Consider the following 22138-nt stretch of genomic DNA (forward strand, 5'->3'; position numbering starts at 1 on the left):
TTCCTTCAAGGCAGCTGGGTTCATAAAGTTGTTAAAATGTATACAGCCACATAAGATGCACAACACTCTCAGGATTTGCCCTTTCAAATAGCAGACATCAACATATAGAAAATATACTACTACTACAGTGGTTTCCTTATATATGCATTAAGTTAAAATGACTTGTGGAAGTCACATTGTCATGTATACTGACTTTTTAAAAAAATAAAAACTCAGTTATTGGGTTCAATCGAGAAGAAATATAGCAAATTCTGTGGATGTTGATGTCTTATCCTATTTTTGGAGACTGTTGTTTCTATTGATGCACCTCCATTGTTATGTGCATTGGAAAAAAAAGAGTATAATTCTCATGGGCTTTGTTAATTTTGCTGCAACATTACTGCTGTTTTTTTTACATTTATCTATCATTTTACTGATAGATAAATCATTACATTTTACATTTATCCTATCATCTGTTGATAAACATTCTGCACACAGTATATTTTTTGCTTATTTATGTAACATTATTTGAGTTAAAACTGCCCAAGTAGTTAAATAATTCTTAGTTAAGTTAACAAGAACTAAGAATTTCTAGTTAAGAAGAATTTGATGGCGTCGCTATCATTTGGAGCCACTTCAAGCATTTAGCATGCAGAGGCGAGTGCATCTTCAGTATCTACACAGCTTAGCATGAGGCGTCCCCATTGGAAGGGTCAATTTATCTCACAGTGGACACAAACTGTTCTGTTAATGAATGTCCAAGATGCTAATGGTGATTCTCAGACTGCTTCTGTTGAATCAGAGCTCCATTTTTTTTTTTATAAAATGCGTCAACATCTCTATTCCTTTTGTCTTTTTGTGCATAGTTTTCTCTGCAAACATCAAAAAGTATGAAATGCCATTCTGCCACAAGACTGTTTCAGTTAAAACCACAAACAGGCTTAGTATTTTGTTTGGGGAAAGTCGTTCTGTAGTTTTCTAGGCTCCTGTGCAATAATCGAAAATCTAAAATAAATAAATAAATAAATAAATAAAATAAAAAAAACTCAATATGAATGCGTTCACACACTCACGCAAACTCCAAGCTATAATGAGTTCTGTGTTGTGAACTTGTGAAATGCCATGGCTTCCTTCAGCGTTACTCGCAGTCAATACAGTTCTGACAGTGAATTGCCCGGAGCTTCATTCTGATAACACTGCGTTGCGAATCTCTAACAATTTGTGTTCTGTCTTTTATTCAGGATGTTTGGCCGTCCGGTGTCTACAGAAGCAATCCTTTTAAAAGCCTCCTCCATAACTATATACAGATGGTGCAACCCAGAAGATTAAAAGCTGCCTGTCCGTGTTTGTGTGGTAATATGTATGTGTGCGCAGGCGTTCCCCTTCCATCCCCTCATCCTTAACTTTATATCTTTCTCCATTCCCTTCCCCCTACCCATTCCATTCCTCTCCCCTCTCTCTCCTCGGCGTGTTAGAACAAGAACACAAGCGATGTCAGATCCGTTGAGAAATGCCAACCATTTGCAAAGTAATGAAGGGAAGGACAATGAGTGGAAGCAGCCACCAGAACAGCCAGAGTGGTGGTGAAAACACGCGGCCTCGGGGAGCGTTCGGCGACTCTCTGTGTAATCAAAAGTGACAGAACAACAGTGGCATTATGGATATTTGATCACAGCCAAAGACGCGCCACATAGCGAGTATGTGTGCTCTATGTTAACTTTGCTGCAACACACTCCAAACAGTGTTGCAACATTTTTTTCCCCCCCACCACAACCAGCCTTAAAATAGGCAAGGATGGAGCCACATATACATATATACCCAAAGCTTCAGCTTAACATTTCGCGATGCAGTTGCCTTCCTGCAATTGGAAAAGAAGGGAATTTTGTGACATTTCCCCCAGCAAGCCTCCAAGTCTTTGTATCCCTAAAAATAAAACATTACTTTGAAAAATTCATTGGCAGTGGAGCACATTTTTTCCCGCTCTCTTCTCCAAGAGCACGAAAAGAGCCTGAAAACCAAATTCAATATGGTTCCTGGTGTCAGAGTAGTCAGAACTGGGATGTAATGTGGCAATATATCATCATTACAGAATCCCTGTGAAAAGAAAAAAAAAAAGAGTTTGAATAATGAAACTTCTTTTTTGCACTTTGCACAGGAACACCTTATTATAAATCACATCTAACTCATCATAGGGCCGCTCATTTCTCTCCCTCCTCTAATTCTCTGCTTTTCTCTGGAGGGCGAGGAGGAATTCGTATATATGAAACCCAGCACATGCCAAAGGTGATGTTTTGACAGTGTGAGTGAACAGGAGAGAACAAGGGGTTGGTGGAGGTGGAGAGGGGGCTTCTGACACGGGATGATGAATGCATGGCGGAGGTGTAAATGACTTCCATCCGATTTGATATGGAACACTCTGCCTGTCCCTCTTAATCTCAAAGACCTGGTAACGTTTTCATTGGCACTGTCAGGCACACCGTGCTAAAGGTGGAGGGTGTTAGCGCCTGCTGCTATATGGATAAACCCATATGCAGCTTCTAACATTTCAATTCAGCATATGGAGCGCGGTATAGAATAGTAAAAGGCTTTTGGAGGACGCTGTGCATTTGTATAATGTTAAAACAATATTGCCGCCTATGAACTTAGAAGTTGCTACAGAGAAGTAAACGTAGCTCCTAGTTAGCTAGCATAGCTACGGTTTGGATGACAGGAATTTGTATTAGCGTAGATGAGGAGCAAAAATATCAAAAAAGGTTTCCAGATTTCTTCACTTTTGCTTTTTTTTATCACCCTTAAAATCAGGCAAAGATAACACAAGTGATGTAAAAACTAAAAGCAGTTTACCCGGGGGTGGAGAGCTATTCAAACCAAATATCATGATTTGACAAGAACAATATGGCAGGGTTAAATAGCAACCACTGGAGAGTACCAAGGTGACCAGAAGGACAACAATGGTCTGTCTAACATTTGCCAAAAATGTCTTGATGGTTCCCGAGAGAATATTGTGTGGACTGATGAGACAAAGAGGGAGAGCTCACACCACCTGGTCTAAAACCTAAGACGGCCTTTCAGAAATTCAACAACATACCCATAGTAAAACATAATGGCGTTGGTGGGATTTTATTGGACTGTTTGCTACTTTGTCTGGAGGACTTGTCCTTAATTGATGGGACAATGAATTTTGCTCCCCAACATGAAGGCCTCAAGGAGAATTTCTATTCATCTTATAACCTTTAGCTAAAACCCACTTGGGTTATGTATGAGGACAATGATGTGAAGCACACCAACTACTCTGACTAGACCACTCCAAAGCATTAATTTCTTTATTCTTTTAGGCACTCAGAAACAAAGTCTGGATTCATGTCTGTCTGAGATGTTGTGACATGACATCAGTTAAAAAAAAAAACCTCTCCAATATGGTTGAATTCAATCTATTCTTTGAGGAAAAATGGGTCAGTTTTTTTCAACATATTCTTCGATAGTCATCATAGCTATTAATGGAGTTTGTTGCCACACAGGGCCAGAGGCGAACATATAAGTATTTGCATTTTATGCTTATGGATCAAAATCAAGCTGTATGTAGAGCTTCAAAAAGCAAAAACACATTTCACTGAAAAATCTCTTTCCGATTTCTTTAAGCTATCATCAAGAATGGTGGGGCTGCTCAGTACAGAGTCCTTTTTTGACTTTCAAAAACAGAAACAGCGGGTAAAGCACTTTCCCATGGCACTGAAAATGCATTTATACAAGCAATTTCCATACCTCTCTATTTATATTATTGTGAAACATACACACACACACACACACACACACCTTCTGCATGTTGAGCTCTGGGAGCTGTTGCCAGTATTATGGAGAGGCTGCAGAGGCTCCGGCTGACCTGGGATCTGCCTTGTTATGAATCTTTTATCACATCACCTCTGCAACAGTTGCTCTCCTTTCACCCCGTCCGATCTACTTTCCCTCGCACTGTCCCTCCTCCTTACCGTCATGCACTTTGAGGGCCCACATAGACAACACAAAGACGAAATTTAAATGCCCTGAAAACTTGTCACCCTGCGTCTGAGCCTCGGCATAAAAGCATTCAGAAACGAGCGAAAAGGGCAAATTAAGTTTAAAACTTGAGGGACACAAGAGCGAGCGCATAATGGGCTGCGGCAGCAAGTAGGGAGGGGGGGTTGAACTCCTGAAAGCCCCACCAGGCAGGCCTTACATCTTAACCTTCACATGCGCAGCCAGCCAAGACACCGAAGCCTTTGGCCCCACACCAAGACACTGCAGAGGGATCGAACGAGACTGTCAGCCTGTATCAGCCTCCGGAATACTGCGGGGAAGCCTTCGCGTTGCCTAGGGTCCGCTTGAATGGCGTTGATTAGGGAGGTTCCCATGCAGAGGCGTTTAGGGTGGCAGCCATGATCAGAGCAGGTCGAATTATATAAATGAGTGACTTTATTATCTCTCTTTTTGAACAGAAAACACTAGATTTCTCTTTTAAAAAGGAAATTAGATTATTCTATCTCAGGTCCTTTGGGCTACATTTTCAAATCAGCAGCCTGGTTTGTCCTTACAGTCACAGTAATGGGGATTCAAGGAGAAAAATATATTAGACAGCAGGGGCGAGTGTGACGAGCCTGTGAAAACAGAATTAATATTTCACTTTTGTGCCTTTTTCATTTTATTTTCTTTTGAAGCCGCAACCGTGGTAATGAAGCCGTTTTCTGGAGATCTTATTATACCGATGTAATATTTTTATATACAGGATGAGCGACCGAAAGCAACTGAAGTATAAGTATCCCCTCTCTACTTTCAAGAATCTCTTGAGCCTTCTAATACAACTAACACATCCAGGACCTGATACACCAAAGGATTGCTTTTGTTTTCCGCTAAATGGAAGTGAAGTAGAGTTTGCACGCTAGCCTAATTCTCAAAGCCCACTCAAAGGGAGTTTAGAACCTCAGACCACGCTGCCAAGCAATTAGCTTCTCTCTGCAGCTGATGGCATTTGCCCACATTTAAAGCCCAGCCTGCATAACATGAAAACACTCGGTACTTGAGAAGAAGTCTATTTTTTTTTCTAGATTTTTTTTCCACCTGACAGCAAATGTTTCACATTACTAGGTACATTGTTGCAGAATAAAATCATAATAAAGTCTTGATTTTCCAAAAAAAAAAAAAAACTTCCATTTGTTTTTGTTTTTTTGTCACAGTGCTCAATCTTACTTGTTGGTCAGATTTGCTGGATGTCTTCACATTTACAGACACGCCTGTCAAATTCACGGAGTTTAAAACCAACACTAGATTAGCTCGAATTGACAGTTCCCTCGGATGTCGTCCATAAAAACTACATATAAATAATAAAGTCTCGGCAAAAAGAAGACATGACTTTCCCCTCAACGGTCACTTGTTCTGTTCTCGACTCTCGCTGTGTACTCGCTGTACTGAAACGAGGAGCTGGATGGCATCCAGCTGTCCGGACGCGACAGCCGCACGTCCCACCGGCTGCACTTACAGTCACGTCAAGAGCGGCCTTCTAACATCCCGTCATTCTCCACTGTACTGTCACTTTATCCCGCGGCAGTCAGCTGAGAAGGTGCGCTGTTCAATTATCCCTCTCTCTTTGCCGGACGAGTGCAGCGACCTTGGCCACCCCGCCTTAACTTTAAATGAACAACAGAGGGGACTTTTATGTGAACTGCGAAACAGCGCCGCACATGACAGGCAATTACTCTCGGAGATGTCAGTCTGTCAAAGGGTCACTCTCGACGCCATTGTTGTTATGCGCGGCTCCTCCTGTTCGGCCCGACTTTTGACAGGCATTTCTTTAGAGTTTAGGCCGCGCGTTGCCGACCGAGTCTGGACAGAAACTCGATACGGGCCGTCGTCGGTGGGAATGAACTTGAGGAGAAGGTGAAGGATGCCATGTAATCGAAATGAAAATGTAGGAATTGTGGGAGCGAAAGAGTTTTTTTCCTTTTTTTTTAGTCAGGAGGGATGGAACAGTTTTGTCCTGGGCTGCTGTGAAATCGCCATGGTTTATTCATACCCAGCGTCTTTCGATTTCTATTTACATGTATGAGATTTCTTTCTACAGTTTGCTGCGTTCGAGTCCTGTGAGACACTTCAGACGGCATGATGGAGTCTAGTGTGGCAGACGCGAAACCTCGGTGGAGAAGCGCTGGATTGCTTTGGGAAAGAAAGAAAACCCAGCTGTTTTATAATTACAAACAGAAAGCGGGCGGTTTCTAAAAGTCCACAGCATCCCTCCTTTTTACATTTTTTGTCAATGTAACTGCATCTCATTTCCCTATTGGGCATCAGATTGCTGCTTATTGCTTTCATAAAGAGCAGAGAGAATTTCCAAAATCGGGCAAAGCTCTTCTCCCTTGGGCCCCAATTAAAACTTCCTTTGGCAAAGTGGAAGCTTTTTATCCCTCACTTTCTTTTTTCCTATTTTATTTATTTATTTATTTATTTGCCACATTTCATAACAAACTGCAGAAGAAAAGAAAAAAAAACGTATTTATAGCAGCCTTTTAGAAACTTACAGCCAAGTGAGGGGGGAACGAGAGGATGAGATAGGCGGAAGACGAAAAGAGCAAGAAAGCTATTAGTCACGCATTAGAGACAAATTATGGAATAATTTAAATGTTAAAAACTCCATATCTGTTTTTTAGCATCCAAAGTTATTCTGTTTTATTGAACCTTTGAGAATTACTGCACTGCTTATGTAAACTAGTGAATGCAACTGGCTGCGAGATGCCAGCAACATAAGAGGCTTCGAGAAATTTAAAATAAGACATTAGGTGTTCAGCGGACAGTGGCTGTCACACTCAGTGGAAGTTTCTGCCAAATCATACAATGCCGAGCAAAAGTATTTACACCCCCTTGACTTTTTTTTTCACATGCAGTCTCATAATAACTGCAACTGAAAATGTATTTCATTGAGATTTCATGTGATCGACCACAAATGGGAGCAGGAAAACATATGTGTACTTTTCTTTTACGGATAAATGTTCTCCATCTTCTTCTTTACAAGATACATCAGCCCCAATCGTGTTAGACGAGAAGTATCTCTGAACCTTTCTTTATTTTTTCCCCATGTGTTGAAAAATTCTCCTTTAGATTTAGGTCTGGACTTTCTCAAGACCCTTCTGAAACATGAACAAGATTTTTGGCAGCTATTTTACCACGTAAATATGATAAAAGACTACCGGCCACATTATTTTACCATACATATTTCATACGGTAAAATTCTGGCCACCACAGCTGCTGGCATATTACCCTAAATAGAGACCTTTTTTTTTTTTCCTTTACAGTGTACAACTAGAGTGGTGGTGCTGCTTCAGAATATTTAGATCCCGTCTTCTCTAACCAGCTTCCCTGTTTCTCTAAAGAAAAAAAAAAAAAACAGATTCTCACATGAGATGTGAATCTTTATTCACTGCTGATCTCTTGCTGATCTGGTGATTTGGGCCATGTCTGGGTCAGTTACATCACACACCTTTCATTTTTGGATGAAGGGTTAAAAAATGCATGTGAAGTGTCCAAAGACTGGAATGTTCTGCAGTGAGCTAACCCTGGACAAAATCTCTCCACATTTGACCCGACTTGTCTGTTGTGCTCCTCGGTCACCGATGTTCACTGGTGTGCTACAACAAAACCTCTCAGACCTTCAATGAACACGTGAATTTAAACTGAGATGATTTTGCATCTATTATTTAATTAAGGTGACTCCTGAATGCAGTTGACTGAATTTATTTAGGGGTATCAGAATGAACACGGCTAAATGGATTTGTGTGGAAATTTTCAGATTCGTAGTTCTAAATAAAAAGGGAAAAGCATCTGTCATTTTCCTTTAACTTTATATTTACATGCCATGTTGTGTTGGTCTATTACACACAAATCCTTAAAAAAATACATTAAAATCTGTGGCTGTAGGGTGATAAATTGTGAAAGTTGCAGCCGTTCAAGTTTAAAGTAAATTTTCAGTGAACTGATTTACTGCAGGTTCAGGCAGTGCTGGTTTATATCTGGACCTGCATACTAATGTCTCCACATTATACATTTTCACTGCTTTGATGGAGCACACTAAGTTGTGCAATAATTAGAGATGCTTTTGGAGTGCCTGCAAAGTTATATGGCTGTGCTTTTTCTTTTTGTTTTTTTTATCCCCATTTCTTTCCAATAGTTTCCTAAGATTACAGCTCAACCTGTGGGTCCGCAGCACACAAATCTCATCAAGACTTTAGAATAAAGCCCACAAAAAGTCCACAGTGTTCCACGGAGATAAGTCAGTGCCAGCTGAGGAAATAAAACAGAGTCCAATGAAAAACAGTTTTCGCTCAGTTTTTTCAATTTGTGGTCTCAGGATTGTAAACAGGGCGCGACGGTTCAAACACGAACTCTGTCATGTTTGACAGCAAAGACGCGTTTGGCTCGGTAAAGATGGACAACGCTCTTTCGACCAGTATTGTCAGATCCTTAAAGCAAAGCTGAGTCTCGAACACTGCCCACTTTCAACTGCAAAAAAAGTAGATAATGGGCCAGATTAGTGTCTGTTTTCCTATTGTTAAAATGAGGTTAAGCTATGATTCATCAGCTCTCTAATACATCCGTGTAGATCTGTCGTGAGGCATGCCATTCCTAGGGGATTAAATTAAAGGCAACCAAAGTCTAGTTGAATACAGTTCAAGCTCTTAGAGACATTTCATGCAATTTGCAGAAGGGTTTACAAATCTAAGAGTTTGGTTTGCAAATCAAAAGCTGTTTGGCTTTGAAATGGAGGATTTGGCCAGTTTTTATGGTCACAACCCACAAAAACTGACAACTCTGCTGCTCAACACGCACACATTTCCCTTGCAAATATGGTACCATTTGAAAATGAAACATGGCATCCACTGGTTAAAGATTTATCACCAAGAAGCATTGCTACGACATATAAATAATCAAACACAAATGGCCTTACTTCTTTTGCTAAGAATGGCAATTCTGTCAAAGTTCAAAAGTTTGAGGGTTATGTCAGACCCAAACTCGAGCTACAGATGTTTTCATCTTTCAAGTAGGACTTTAAACAAAATGTTTTATTCTACTGGTAAAGTCTCCAACTTCATACGTCGACACGGAACAAAACTTCCATCTGATTCCGAGTGATTCTGGTGTCGGGCTCCCTCCGCACGGCAACCGAGTCGCTCGAGCACACTACAGAGGCTCCAAACTTTTCAGCACGAGTGTAGCTTCCACTGTAACTTTCCGCGGCTCGGGCACACTCTGTCACTCCGAGATTGGCATATTTACGACTGTGATCCAGAGCTATTTCACTGCGGCGCAGATAAGAGAGCCACCATTGCTCCACATAAATGAAATCAGGGAGTGTATCTCACACTGGTACATGACACGCAATGAAATATAGAAGAAACCATGCAAACTGGGTGGCTGCGTTGCAACTGAGCTCTCTCCGTGTGTGTGTATATGTGTGGCTGCGTGGTGGAGACAATGTGACGGCTGGGATCAGATAGCAGGGAATGCATCCCAGACTGGATTTAGAGTCTCACCGATAAATGGATGGAAAAGGAAGATGGCCTTAGATATTTATTGACTGTAATGCTTTTGCAAGCTCGGATGGTGCCGAAAGAGGCAAAGGAAGCGTATGTGCCATTTGTCTTATGCGGTTGTGCTAGACTGGACTTCTTGCTCAACACAGTTTGATGAAATTAAGATAATACAGATGGGACGGCCTGCAGTAGGTTTCTGCAATGGAGCGGACCCTAAAGCGAGGGACTTACAACTTTTAATCAGATCGGGCAACGTTTTGAAGAAAATTGAACTGCTTTGCTCTTAGTCATATGAAAGTTAGAAATAAACGTAGCATATATTTAGCAGTAATAGAGCACATTTGTCATCTATCACCCTCATCAGGAGTATACAAAGAAATGTATATACTCTTCCTGTCTTGACTGAGTCCTATGCACGCAGGACTGCTTGTCAAAGAGTAGCAAAATTGTTTATTTCAAGGAGTTTATGTCCCTCATAAGTATTTGTCTGTAGTAAGTCTGAAGCATCCTGGGAGAGAGTCTGATTAGCTACAAGGGGGCAAGCCCTGAAGAGACCTTTCCCAAGACCTTCTCCTGTCTTCCTTCTCTCGCTGCTGAAAGCAGGACAAGGGAGTCTTATGAGGTTGTTTTGAATGTGGAAATCAGCGTAAGGCATCAGCACTACAAGGTCGGGAAAAACACACGACTTTTTAATATATTACTAAAAGTAAAAATTTCCAAGTTTTTCTACCACTTTATGGGTAAAGAGTAACATAAGACTGCTAAAATATTACGTTCTCAACTACATTGGCTTTTTTATCATCTTGCTACAACCGCAATTTTCAATGTATTTCATTTAGATATTATGAAATAGAACTGACTTTAGATTTATGGCCCGAGCCCGACTCGAAATTTGTGCTGGGTTGGTTCAGACTTATTTTCTTGATGGTTGGAACGGTGTTGTGTGGCGCGTTTAATAAGCCTGCAATACAGCACAGAGAAAACCAAATGGCAATGCATGACATGAAGCTGCACTAGCATACTTATTATAGTTTAAATAGAGGAGTAGACAGTTTAACCTGTTGAAGAAATAAAGTAAGTAGGGTGCAGAAGTTGTTCAGACTGTAAAGAACGCGGCGGTGGTGATAGGATCCTACATCCTGTATGATTTGCACTTGACTCACCCTGCTGCTGCAACAGGTGACAAGATGGAGCTGGGGGACATTGAACAAAAGATAAAAACCAGGTGAAGTTACACTGCTCACTTTATTAGTGGTCTAAAAATGAAAGTAATAATAAAAATAATATGTTGGGTTATTAATGAAGTTGGATCAGGCTCAGACACAATGCCTAGAGGGATTTTTTTGTTTTTGTTTTGTTTCTATGTTTATGTAATAGATGTGTGGATTTGACGTTGGATTTGAATGTATTGGTGGATTTATTTAAGTGAAAATTCAATAAAAATATTCAAATAATTGTGAAGTGGAAGGAAAATTATGGTTTTCCAGATTTTTTCTTTTTTTTATTTATTTATTTTTTTTTTTTACAATTAATAATGTTTCGAGCTTCCTTGAATCCAGACCCATCTTTCTCTCCAATTACAGATGAATATCTTTTGGGGTATGTCCATCTACAGTTTACTATGTCCAGTATGGGGCTGATGGCAAAATGCCAATATTATTTCAACAACATTTTTTGCCACTCTTACATGAATGCCAGATTTCTGGAGTGCACAACTGATTGTCACACCTGAGTCGTGGAGCTCTGCAGCTCCTCCAGAGTCACCAAAAGCTTCTTGGCTGCTTCTGATTGGGGCTCTCCTTGCCATGCCTGTCAACTTAGGTGATTATCACAAAAAAAAAATTTAATTTAAGTTTATGGTTGTCAATGTGAAAAATCCTGTGAGGTGTAAATACTTTTGCGAGAAAATGTAAGCACAAGGCTAAATACAAATATCTGTGACTGACTAAAGCTGGCATGTTATGCAAGTATTGGGGCACTAAAGCGTTGTTTTTCTAAATCAAGGATAGTTTGGGTTTTTTAATAATTTACCAGGCTTAAAGACTGGGAGCTGTGTTTAGAAGGTTTTAGAAATCATTTTAAAAATGTAATGCTTGCATTTTACTTTTGAAAATATTTCTAACAATTCGAGAAGCACAAGGAAAGTTCACAAGAAACAAAAAACAATTAGATTAGGGTTTGAGGTTATAAGAAAACACTACTTAGACTCTACACTTTAATAATGGATTTATAGTCTTTGGTACATCTTAAATTAGTGAAACTACCTCAAATGCACTTTATCCAGTGTGAGAGCATTTATGAAAACAGGACTTTTAAAGGAAGAGCTTTTCCGAGAGTTCGGCCTCTGTTATCATGTTCTACTTTCGTAAACATATTTGATCCCACATTGTCATGTAGCACAGAAATGTTTTGATGCAAACATTTGTTCTGTAAAGAAAAAAAAACTGTTTAACTCTTAAAGCAACAAACAAAAGGATCTCAGTCAAATCCTCGTTCCCACTTAACCCTGCAGATCTTGGCTAAATGCTTCGACCCGGGCTCTCAAACATTTGACAGATTCTCTAAAAGTCTCATTAAGCAGCAAGAGGAATTCATAGCAGGAAGCGTTAACTTGCTAGGGCGCGCCTATATATAACACTCACAAGGCAGTGCACTGCAAAAACATTCAGGGAAGCACACAAACTATAATGGACTAGAGCATTTGCATGAAGATAAGTTCATCCCTTCCTCAACCTCTTGTCAGCTGCTGATTTCCCCCACAGCTACTCCTATTACTGCCCCAACCAGGAAACCTGTTATACATCTTGACATCCTGGGCGTCTGCAGCTATGCCGCACAGTAAGTGGACGGAATACTAAACAGGCTTACACAAAGCCTCTATATAAGCTGCGGCTCAGAAACAGAGTTGAGTTATACATGCATTTAGAGATCACTGCGAATGTTTGTGGTGGGAGATTCACTGTTTAGACTCGGCTATCATTCACGCCTCCTCTTCACCCCCCATGCCCTCCTTCCCTCTCTCTCTCTCCGTCTATCTGGTTCCCTCTGTCAACTGCACTTGTTCAGGTTTGGATGTATTATTGTTTGCTCCCTCCCTTCGCCGTCTTCGCGCAGTCCTCCTGATTGCAATCGGAAGTTTCAGGCTTCCGGCATTAAGTATGCAAGCCCTGCTGCACGCAGCGCTTTGACTATCGGCAATCAACAAATGCCACCGACTCGTACCTTCCTCCTACACACACACACACACACACACACACACACACATATAGAAAAAAAAGTTTAACACACTGGCTGACCAAAACAAAAAGTCAGAACAACTTGATAAACGTTAGCTTAAGTCAGGGGTATCCAACCTGCGGCTCTGGAGCTGCGAGTGGCTCTCTGGACCTTCCACAATGGCTCTCAGTAACTAGAATGAACCAGTTTATGTTTTTAAATACATTTCTAATAAGAAATTCTGGTTTTTAATCATGTTTGAATTGTTTCCTGCAATATTTGAAAGAAATCGCCCCAAAGAAAGACACTAAAAGTACCAGCAATATGCCATTAAAGATGTTTTCCTTGTCATTGTCTTAGAATCCATAAGGGTTTTAAATAAAATATCCATCATCTTTATTTTATCGTTATTTTAAATCCTAAAAATAGAAATAAATCACTGGCTTTTTAAAAGTGACAACAAATTTCCTGAGATATTTTCCTACAAGGTTGTCTCTCTTATTTTATTTTATTTTTTTCAAAATGTCATGCAACATTTGGAGCTCTAAATGAGTTTTATCTCTTTCCTGAGAGCCTTCATGTTTGCAAAGGTTGCAGACCTCTGGCTTAAATATATCTAACTGGATGCCCTTTTAGAGTGTTGAGGGAAGATTGTGCTAAATATATCTCTTTTTTGTATGTGTGTATGTGCGTGTGCGTGTGTTTGCAGAGTTGTGGTTTAAAATAGTTATTTGCACTGAAATCCAGAAATGCATTAAAAAAATAAATAAATAAATTTGAGAAACAACAAAACACAAGCACATGGCAGACAGAATAGACAAAAGACGTCAAAGAAGTGATAGCAATGTTGCTACCTTTTTAAATTCTTAAAAAGATTTAAATTGAGATCTTGACAGGAAGTAGTTGGAAGTCAGGAAAAATGTCATCTGATTGCAGCAGTTTGGAGACTTAACAAACCGGTACTCCTGACAGTATTTACAAGCCCTCTGACACAAGCTTAGCCTGCCTGCAATTTATCACGATGGCAAATGTCAGCTTGTAATCTGAAACCGCTCCAGTACCAACCAGCCTTGTTAGTCTGATTTGCTCAGCCATGCATCAGCACATGGCTGCCAAATGACTCATTTTCTGGAAGCGTAGAGGGGAGTTTAGTTTGCACTCGCCAGCTTTTAATTGAGGTAAATGTTTTAAATGAGTTACACTAATTAATTATTGACGTTTAAAAGGTTTTCAGACATTTTGTAAACACAGAAGACATATTTGTGGAGATTTAAGTCGCCTAAAAGAACGTCCAGATGAACTGATACGACTTGTGCGGCAATCACAACCTCCATTTAAGATACACACGCTTAATGACTGTCATTAAGTGTGTTTTATTAGAAAGCAGGATACAAAATGATATTCTGAATGTAACATAAAGCACATATATCTTGTTTTTTATAAGTCCTGAAGTTGCACAACAATTTGTTAACATGGTGTACACAACATATTCAAGAAGGATTCCTTTTTTTTTTTGCTGCATCTGCATTCTGTAATAATACATAATTTTTTTAAGGTGTTGTTGCCAAGAACTCTGTAGTAGCTTACAGAAATGCTTGCACCTGTGCACACTTTTCTCCAGGATCCGTTTCACTTTGAAGGCAAATAAAGTAACTTTGTCGCAAACCTCTCATATCAGCCCGTGATGAAGTGCGCACATTTAGTGTTTCATAATTTAGTAATACATTCTGTAACAACATAGTCCCTCAGAAATGTGACTTTTCTTGCACACGTATGCCCACCTTCCACTCTGACAAGACTTTTGCAGAAAGCCTTCAGCGTGAGACTGAACTAAACCAACACTTTACTCCTCAGAATTTGTCCCTGGGCATTACAACCCTGCAGTGTTTATGACCCTGGAGCCCGTATAAAAAACACTTTATTTAGATGGATGTCAATAAATTTCAAATGGGCCTCTTAAAAGTCAATCATCTTATTCGGCTAGTTCAGAGCCCACTGCGCTTCTGAAAAGAGCGAGCTCTCATAAATTCACGATCAATTAAACTTTGTATTGGGAGTTGTTGAGGAAACTCCATAAAACTTTTTTCTTTTTTTTCTCTTCTTGAGGTGATTAGCCAATGTCTTGAATCATTTGATAAAAATCTGAGTTTGGATGGGAAGTATTAGCTTTGGAAAAAAAAGAGGTTCAGGCTTAAAAATATTAGCAGTTATAATTTTAATCTTTAATTAAGCAAAAATTACACAGAGAATTTTACAGAACGTTAAAGAATAGGTGGAACTTAAAACCGCAATGAGACCTGATGAGACCTATGAAATGTAGCGATTCCTACCTGAGTTCTTTAAAGAGTCATGACACGTTCCAGCTAACAAAGTCACATCAGACTGGTTTAAGCTTGCATCAACTTTGCAGAGAAGATTTGTACATCCACCATCTTTTTCTAGTCAGAAATCAAGTTGCAGATATTATTGATCTAGGCCCTTCAGTAAACAGAGTCTGCTTCCAGGTCTAGTTTTGGTTGGATGCACCTGGAGAAACCTGAAAGGAAGGAGCAGCTTGTGAGCGTTTTGTTAAGGATAATCCCAGCCACCCGACGAAGGAAGCTCGTTTAAACGCAGTTTAAGCAGCTTCTGTCTACAATCTCATATTTTTCGGACATGGGAAAGTGTCGGAACACATATGGAGAAGTAAATTAGGAGATTTTCAGTTTTGGTTTTTGCACTGGTTTTTTTTTTCTTTTTCTTTTTGACAGGACTGGAAAACCACCGTCATTACAGCTTACCAGACCCGATATGTCTATCCAATCCTCACTACGGCCTACTACCATTTGAAAAAAAGACACTAAGACTCTTAAAACTCTAATGCAATTAATGCGAGAAGATCCACTTGAAGAAGAAAGTAGAAAGGGCCTTGCTTCCCGGGGCATCAAATTTGAAGGTTTTATAGATAATTGCCTTTAATAAAATGTTCACCTAAGAAACGATCACCATCAGTCACACTAAACTGAATTGTTTTAATATCAAAGAGACAAATGAGCCCCTCGCTGTGGCGTTTGGTTGTTTTAAGCAAGCAGATTTTATGAGTAAAAAATATTAAAATACAAAATTGCAAGTAATCTTTTTTATTTTTTTCTAATTTGGGTATTACCATTGACCTATCTTTAAACTATTAGATTACAAATTTCTACTTCTTTGAACTTGATAAAATTATTTCGCTTCTAATTCTCAACACTGGTTTAAGCACAGACAATAATGCCCGCATCACCTTAACTGCCATGCACACAACAAAGAAAATAATCATATGGCAGCCCTTTACTCTTCACTCAAAATGTCAAACCCCCTTCTATAAAAATAGAAAAAGATTCGTGCATGTTGCCGGACCTCCGCTGTAATAACATGGCTGGAAATTGCTTGGGGCCTGATTAGCCCCTTTTTAAACTTCAGTCTGACGATTTGGGCCTGCAACCTTTCATCTTTTAATGGATAGCATTTCATTTTGCATTTGAGTATCCGTTCTACGGTGACGTGGCATGCACACATCCAGCAGCCTGGCTTAAGTACTCCTTTGATCTGCCTACAAAAGAGGAGTAGCTTAGGGATAATAGTCAGATCACCTCTCCAGCCCCCCTCTCAGCCGCTCCCTGTAATATCAATGGCAATAGTCAATGAGCAAAGCATCATATCCGGAGTGATGCTGTAGAGGGGCAGCTCTGAAACAGAAACCCTTTCCGGGGTTAATGACTTCACCATTATTGCGCGTTAGCATTACTGGGCCTAATACACGTGGCTCAACGCTGGGCGTAAACAAATAAGCATCCCAGAGATGTCGGGATTCTGTGTTGTAGGTCGGTTTATGCTACGAGAGAATAGCTGATGCCTTTGTTCTGATAAGCAGCCAGACCACAGAGATGGATCCGGCCCGGTTATTGTCAGTGGGAGACAACAGAGGAGTGTTGCCATTCAAGCCTGATTCCTTGGCAGTGATTGTATTCTGCAGAGATCAACTGTCTGCCAAGGCAGATTACACCAGGGAGGATAACACTGTTGGAGTTTTAACCGTCCGTCTCCAAAAGGTGGTCTATCGCGGATACTTGCAGAGGAGGATATTTACTACATAGTTGTTTTATTGGTGCTTTTTTTTTTTTTTTTGGAGAAGCAATGCAAAACAGAGCACAGAGTTCAGACACCCTTCAAAATGATGAGCTACGACATTTGATTTCCCTTTGGGATAAAGTATTTTTAAATTTGAATTTCAATTGAAGAATAAACTTTTTTTTTCATAGAGCTTCTAGCAACTTTACTTGCATTCCTTATGTAACAATCAAACAAGAACCATTTAATGTGAATACACAAACGTTTCAGATTGGGTTCCTATGAAAAAGTATGTTCTAGAAACACCAAAATTATGTTTTTTCAGATACACGCTGCTATCTTTGTACCTTAATGCAGACAAAGACATTTTGTGACAAAGTCTACCATATTTTATAGACAAAGTATTCTAGCATTTCAATCAACTTGTTTAGAGTGCCGGTTTATAACACGTCATCTCAAAACACTTTGCAAAAACGAGAAAGTGAATTTAATCGTGCATACAGTTTACCCTAACCCCAACAATGCCCTGACGATTGCATTGGAAACTCTAGTGCAAGCAGCAGTAGCAAAGTTTATTCCAAAGTGAATGTGCTGAAAAGACTGCAATGCAGACAGTCCAGTCTGGGTTGAATTTGAGTGCATGCTGAACAGACTCTTCACGCAGTGAACAAAGAAGATAGGTCTTACTGTTCCGGTTGATGGTGAAGAGAAGAGGACGCAACTCTATCCACAAGGGTTCAGTTTGGCTGGGAGGGGCAGTGAGCCATCCTGTTGACGAGCCACCCGGGATGGAGGTGAGCGTTGGAGAGGCAAGCGAGGATTCGATGGAGGATCCAGGCGAACAGCTACAGTAGGTGTGGCATAAGAAACATATCTGGAGGTCGAGGAGTGGGTCTTCCATAGGGCACTGGCTGCGAAAGAGTTAAGTACCAGAAGCTATAAGCAAAATCTTAATGAACAGAGCAACTAGTTGACCGGTTACCAAAGAACGTAGGTTGACGATCTAGCATAGAAATCACTCCTCAGAATACCGCTCCCTTGATTGCAGCTGATGAGCACAGGCTGGAGGCTTTACCTGCCGGTCACATCCTGAGGAAGAGGAAAGTAGGAAAAACACACACTCACACAAGCACCATCCATCGCACAACCCAGTGGATACAACAAACAATGCAGTGAAGTCCACTTCATAAACCCGTACAGCGACAGTGGAGAGGGAAACTCTTTTTTTAACAGGAAGAAATCTCCTGCAGAACCTGGCTCAGTGTGAACAGTCATCTGCCACCACCGACTGAGGGTTTGAGAATACAGAGCATAATATATAGACCTACGCGAAAAAAAAAAGAAAAAAAGAAAAAGAATAACAGAAGCCCTCATCCAAGAGTATTTTCTATGTTAGAGGAAAAATAAGTTAATGAGAGTGGTAGCTCCTTGAGTGGCTTTGTCTAGGAGAGAAACACATCTTAGCAGATCAGTTCTGAGTGGGTTTTGAAGACTGCAAAGTGAAAGAGAGCACATTCAGTTAGTTGCAGCAAAAGCTCAGCCAACAGCTTTGCCTAGAAGAGAGACACATAATGTTGCCCTCTGTGTTGTGATGGGGAACCAGACCAGGGCCCACTTCCCAACTAATGAGTGCCGGCATGGGCTTCCGCCCTCCCATGAACCTGGAGAAGACAACTTTTGCTGCAATTATAGCTTCAGGTTTATTGCGGTACAACTCATCCAGCATTGCAGCGTTGAGTGTTCAAAGATTGTGGCTGAAGCAAAGGGAACTAAATGTACATGGTTATTAAAAACGTCACTTTGTTCGAAGCTCATTGTAACATATGTGGCAAAATTTGAAGGGGAGGGGCGTTGCCTAATAATATGGTTACGAAGCCCCTGATCTTCCTTTGTATTTCTAACACATTAGGTAATTTTAAACTTATTTAACACATTAATATAGTAACTGATGGTTGTATGATTGTGAGCGCATGCATAATTCAAGAGGTCAGAACTAATTTGCCTACATCTTGCATCTTCGAAGGTGGGCGAGGACTGAAGAATTGTTGCTAATTAGGTAGCACACGTTGTGTATTTGTGTGTGTGGAGGCACAACACTTTTCTTCGCACGTTGGCTTCCGTGGCAAATCGGATCCGTGCTAAAGTGGAGGATATGCTCAGATGACTCACAGAGTGGGTTGAAGTAAAATTTATGTAAGGGAAAAAAAAAAGGTCAGGGAGAAAGAAACAACAAAGATCAAAATGAAGGGAATTGTCATACCTGTGTGATGGAATGGTTTGGCACCAACTTGCTAATGAATGGGAATCTCAAACGCAGCCAATTAGACGCAGTGCTTGTTAAAGCAACCACGCAACACTCGCTGTGTTGGGATGGATTGGCCTTTCATGGCAGTTTTGGGGCTACTGATATGGCTGCTGAAAAGTGTGTTAAAAAATAGGGGGGAAATGCTTCCGGACAAACTAGTCTGCTCTGTTTGCTGTGGCATTCTCATCATAGTGGGCAAAGAAATGAGGGTCAGCTGGCTAAATGGCACCACCAAAAAAAAAACAAAAAAAAAAACAAGCAAATAAAACACATCTGCTGGCTGCCTGCGGGGCTTCACAATATTCAATCCCCTTCAACTTTATCACGTTTTGGGAACTCAAAACAAAACAAAGAAAGAGACCAAAATAAAGTTAAACATAATGGAACGTGGAAAAAAAATGATAGATTTTTTCCATTTTCCGTTTGTTTTTCCTTTTTCTTTTTTACAGTTTCAAGTGTTTGGAGGTATATTTGCACCAGATTTGCACATAAACATTTTTTTTCGTTTTCCATTTTTACATTTCTAACACACACACACACACACACAACATCCCCTTACAGTCACCAAGATGTATGTGGACAACCTCTGGGCTTTTCAATCGGAAAACAAGGCTGTTGCAAACCGTCATTTTAGAAACAAACTTGATCTTCAACAGCAAAACTCAATGGCAGGTAGCAGAGGCAACATTTTTGTCAGTCAGTGTCAGATTTCTTCACAACAGGAAAATGCGACTATTCCTGTGATAGAGGGGGAAGGTGATTAACAACTGAGATTTTTTGGCCTGGTCGGTGTCTGTTCCTTTTGATGTTCTTCAGGTAGCGTTTTCCAACAAGACAAAGAAGAAAAATTGTATCAACAGCTCCTTGACGAACTGGAAAAGACAAGAGACACGAATATCAACAAAACGCACCTATGTGGTAATGCATTGTATAAAAGAACTTCGGTGTTGCAAATGGTTATTTCCTCTGCAGCATGTTGCTAGTCGGGTGGAGCTCTGCCTCCTGGTTCTCCTCACTGACTAAAGTGATGCAACACAAGGAGAATGCATCTTTTGAAACTTCTTTGTTGAACCTCAGACATGATGAATATTTTCACAGAACTGGCCTTTCTGCTTGTCAAGTCTACACGCGGTCCAGCTCTACCGCTCACAGGTAGGATGTGAAATGCGCAGTGGTGGAGAAAGTACTCAAAAAATGTACTCAAGTAAAAGTACCGCATTAATATTTTACTTAAGTAAAAGTAAAAAAGTACTGGCTTTTAAAAATACTTAAGTATTAAAAGTAAAAGTACTTGCTGAATGCATTACCTAATCACTAATACAATATCGTTAAGTGAACCAATCGTATTTAATTGCAATACATCAGAAATGTGCCATTTTAATGAACAATGCCACAGATAAAGCATGTTGCGTTTACTCTGTAACATAGTTTAGACTTAGATATGTGATTCTATGCATCATAATTTCAGGGATGGAAACATCTTGTCTCCTGTCCTAACATAGCATGAACTTCACTTTTATTTTCCCCACTAGTGGCTTTTATTTTGAAAGAAATCCAACAGAAAGGGGGTAGAAAGAGGGTGGGTGGGGGAGGACATGCAACCGAGGAGCCACATAGCAGAGTTGTAGTCTAGACCACCGAACCCGAGACCAAATCAATACCAAGACCAGCGCCCCGCGCTACATGACACAATAAAATTAAGTGCACCTATCAAAATTGCTTCTCAAATTGATCTGATAGATCCACATTCCTATAAAAACACCTAGATATTAAATACTTAGAGCTGAAATCAGTTTAACCAGTATCAATTTAAACTCTTCTTCATTCTTTTACTTTCATCTCTGTGCCACAATCCACAAAGGTCTCCTGCCATCCCTAAAAAAAAATAACGCCCTGGGCAGTTGCCCATATTGCTCATGTCAGAAACCACAAATGTCTGCACCATTAAACATAGTAATTAACGGTAAACAATGATCAACTATGAACATTGTCCAAGGCGCAATAAGCAAGAAGTAACCAAGCAGAAGGAGGCTGTTCTCATCCTCCCTCCTGCTGCAATGTCTGCCACCATGACAGGTGACAAAAACAAAGAGCATGCTCTGTGTTCTTATATTCTTGTTTTATTTATTTGCCAATTAAATAAATATAAATATATTTTAATGAAAATAAAAATGAAATAAAATAGCTCAGTGTATGCACGCAGAGCATTACAAGAACACAGAACGGCTCTCAGTGAGGCTTCAATCCTATGAACCTTAGTAAATATCCGTCCAGAAGAATCAGATCATTCCTGAATGTCATATCACTATATTGCACACTTTGGTCGCAGCGTTGTCCCATATATGAACACCTCAGTCAACACCTCCACACAATAATTCAGCGCATGAGTGACAACTTTTTTTCATTGCAGATGCTACATGTGTGTCTCTGTGTACAGCTAGCTTTGCTAGCATCACGTCCACAGATCTTACCTTTCTTTAAGCTTTCCTTCCAAGTGACGCTAAACGTTGGACAAAGTCCCCACCGTTTGTGAAAGCGAAGCGCTGCTGATTTTACATGTCGCCATATCTTATGGTTTATGCAGCGCTATTATATTACTGACGATTAGACAGACATCTTCTCCCGCACAAAGGAAACCACTGCGCATGTCTTGGAGCTCCATGTGCGAGTAAAGGTGGAGGCGATGGGTGACAACAGACACGTAAGTCACGTTATTGCTCGGATTTTACGGCGCCACCTTAAAACCCTGAACTTCACATTTTAACGGACAAAAAAAGCGCAACGCGACTTGAATGTAACGAGTAACGCGACGGTTTTGTAGAAATGTAGTGAAGTAGAAAGTACAGATACTTGCTGTAAAATGTAGTGGAGTAAAAGTAGAAAGTACCCATTACTAAATCTACTTAAGTAAAGTACAGATACACGAAAACTGTACTTAAGTACAGTAACGAAGTACTTGTACTTCGTTACTTCCCACCACTGGAAATGCGGACATAAA

The 22138-nt window shown here is 40.2% G+C and overlaps 1 long non-coding RNA gene across 2 annotated transcripts in view; it reads right to left on the reverse strand.

Annotated features, from left to right (window-relative positions):
- The window catches only part of LOC103145244 (uncharacterized), a 63497-nt gene that overhangs the window by 38496 nt on the left and 2863 nt on the right, over positions 1–22138 (reverse strand). The window contains exons 2-3 of one of the 2 annotated variants that reach the window (XR_477002.2): positions 17818–17924; positions 17523–17746 (exon numbers count right to left, since the gene is read on the reverse strand). This is a non-coding gene — a long non-coding RNA (uncharacterized LOC103145244). Of the gene's footprint in view, positions 1–17058; positions 17747–17817; positions 17925–22138 lie in introns of those variants that run through there. The other variant, XR_001663414.1, reaches the window with a different exon arrangement.

Source organism: Poecilia formosa, unplaced genomic scaffold (genome assembly GCF_000485575.1).
Source record: "Poecilia formosa unplaced genomic scaffold, Poecilia_formosa-5.1.2 Scaffold139, whole genome shotgun sequence".
Lineage (NCBI taxonomy): Eukaryota > Metazoa > Chordata > Actinopteri > Cyprinodontiformes > Poeciliidae > Poecilia > Poecilia formosa.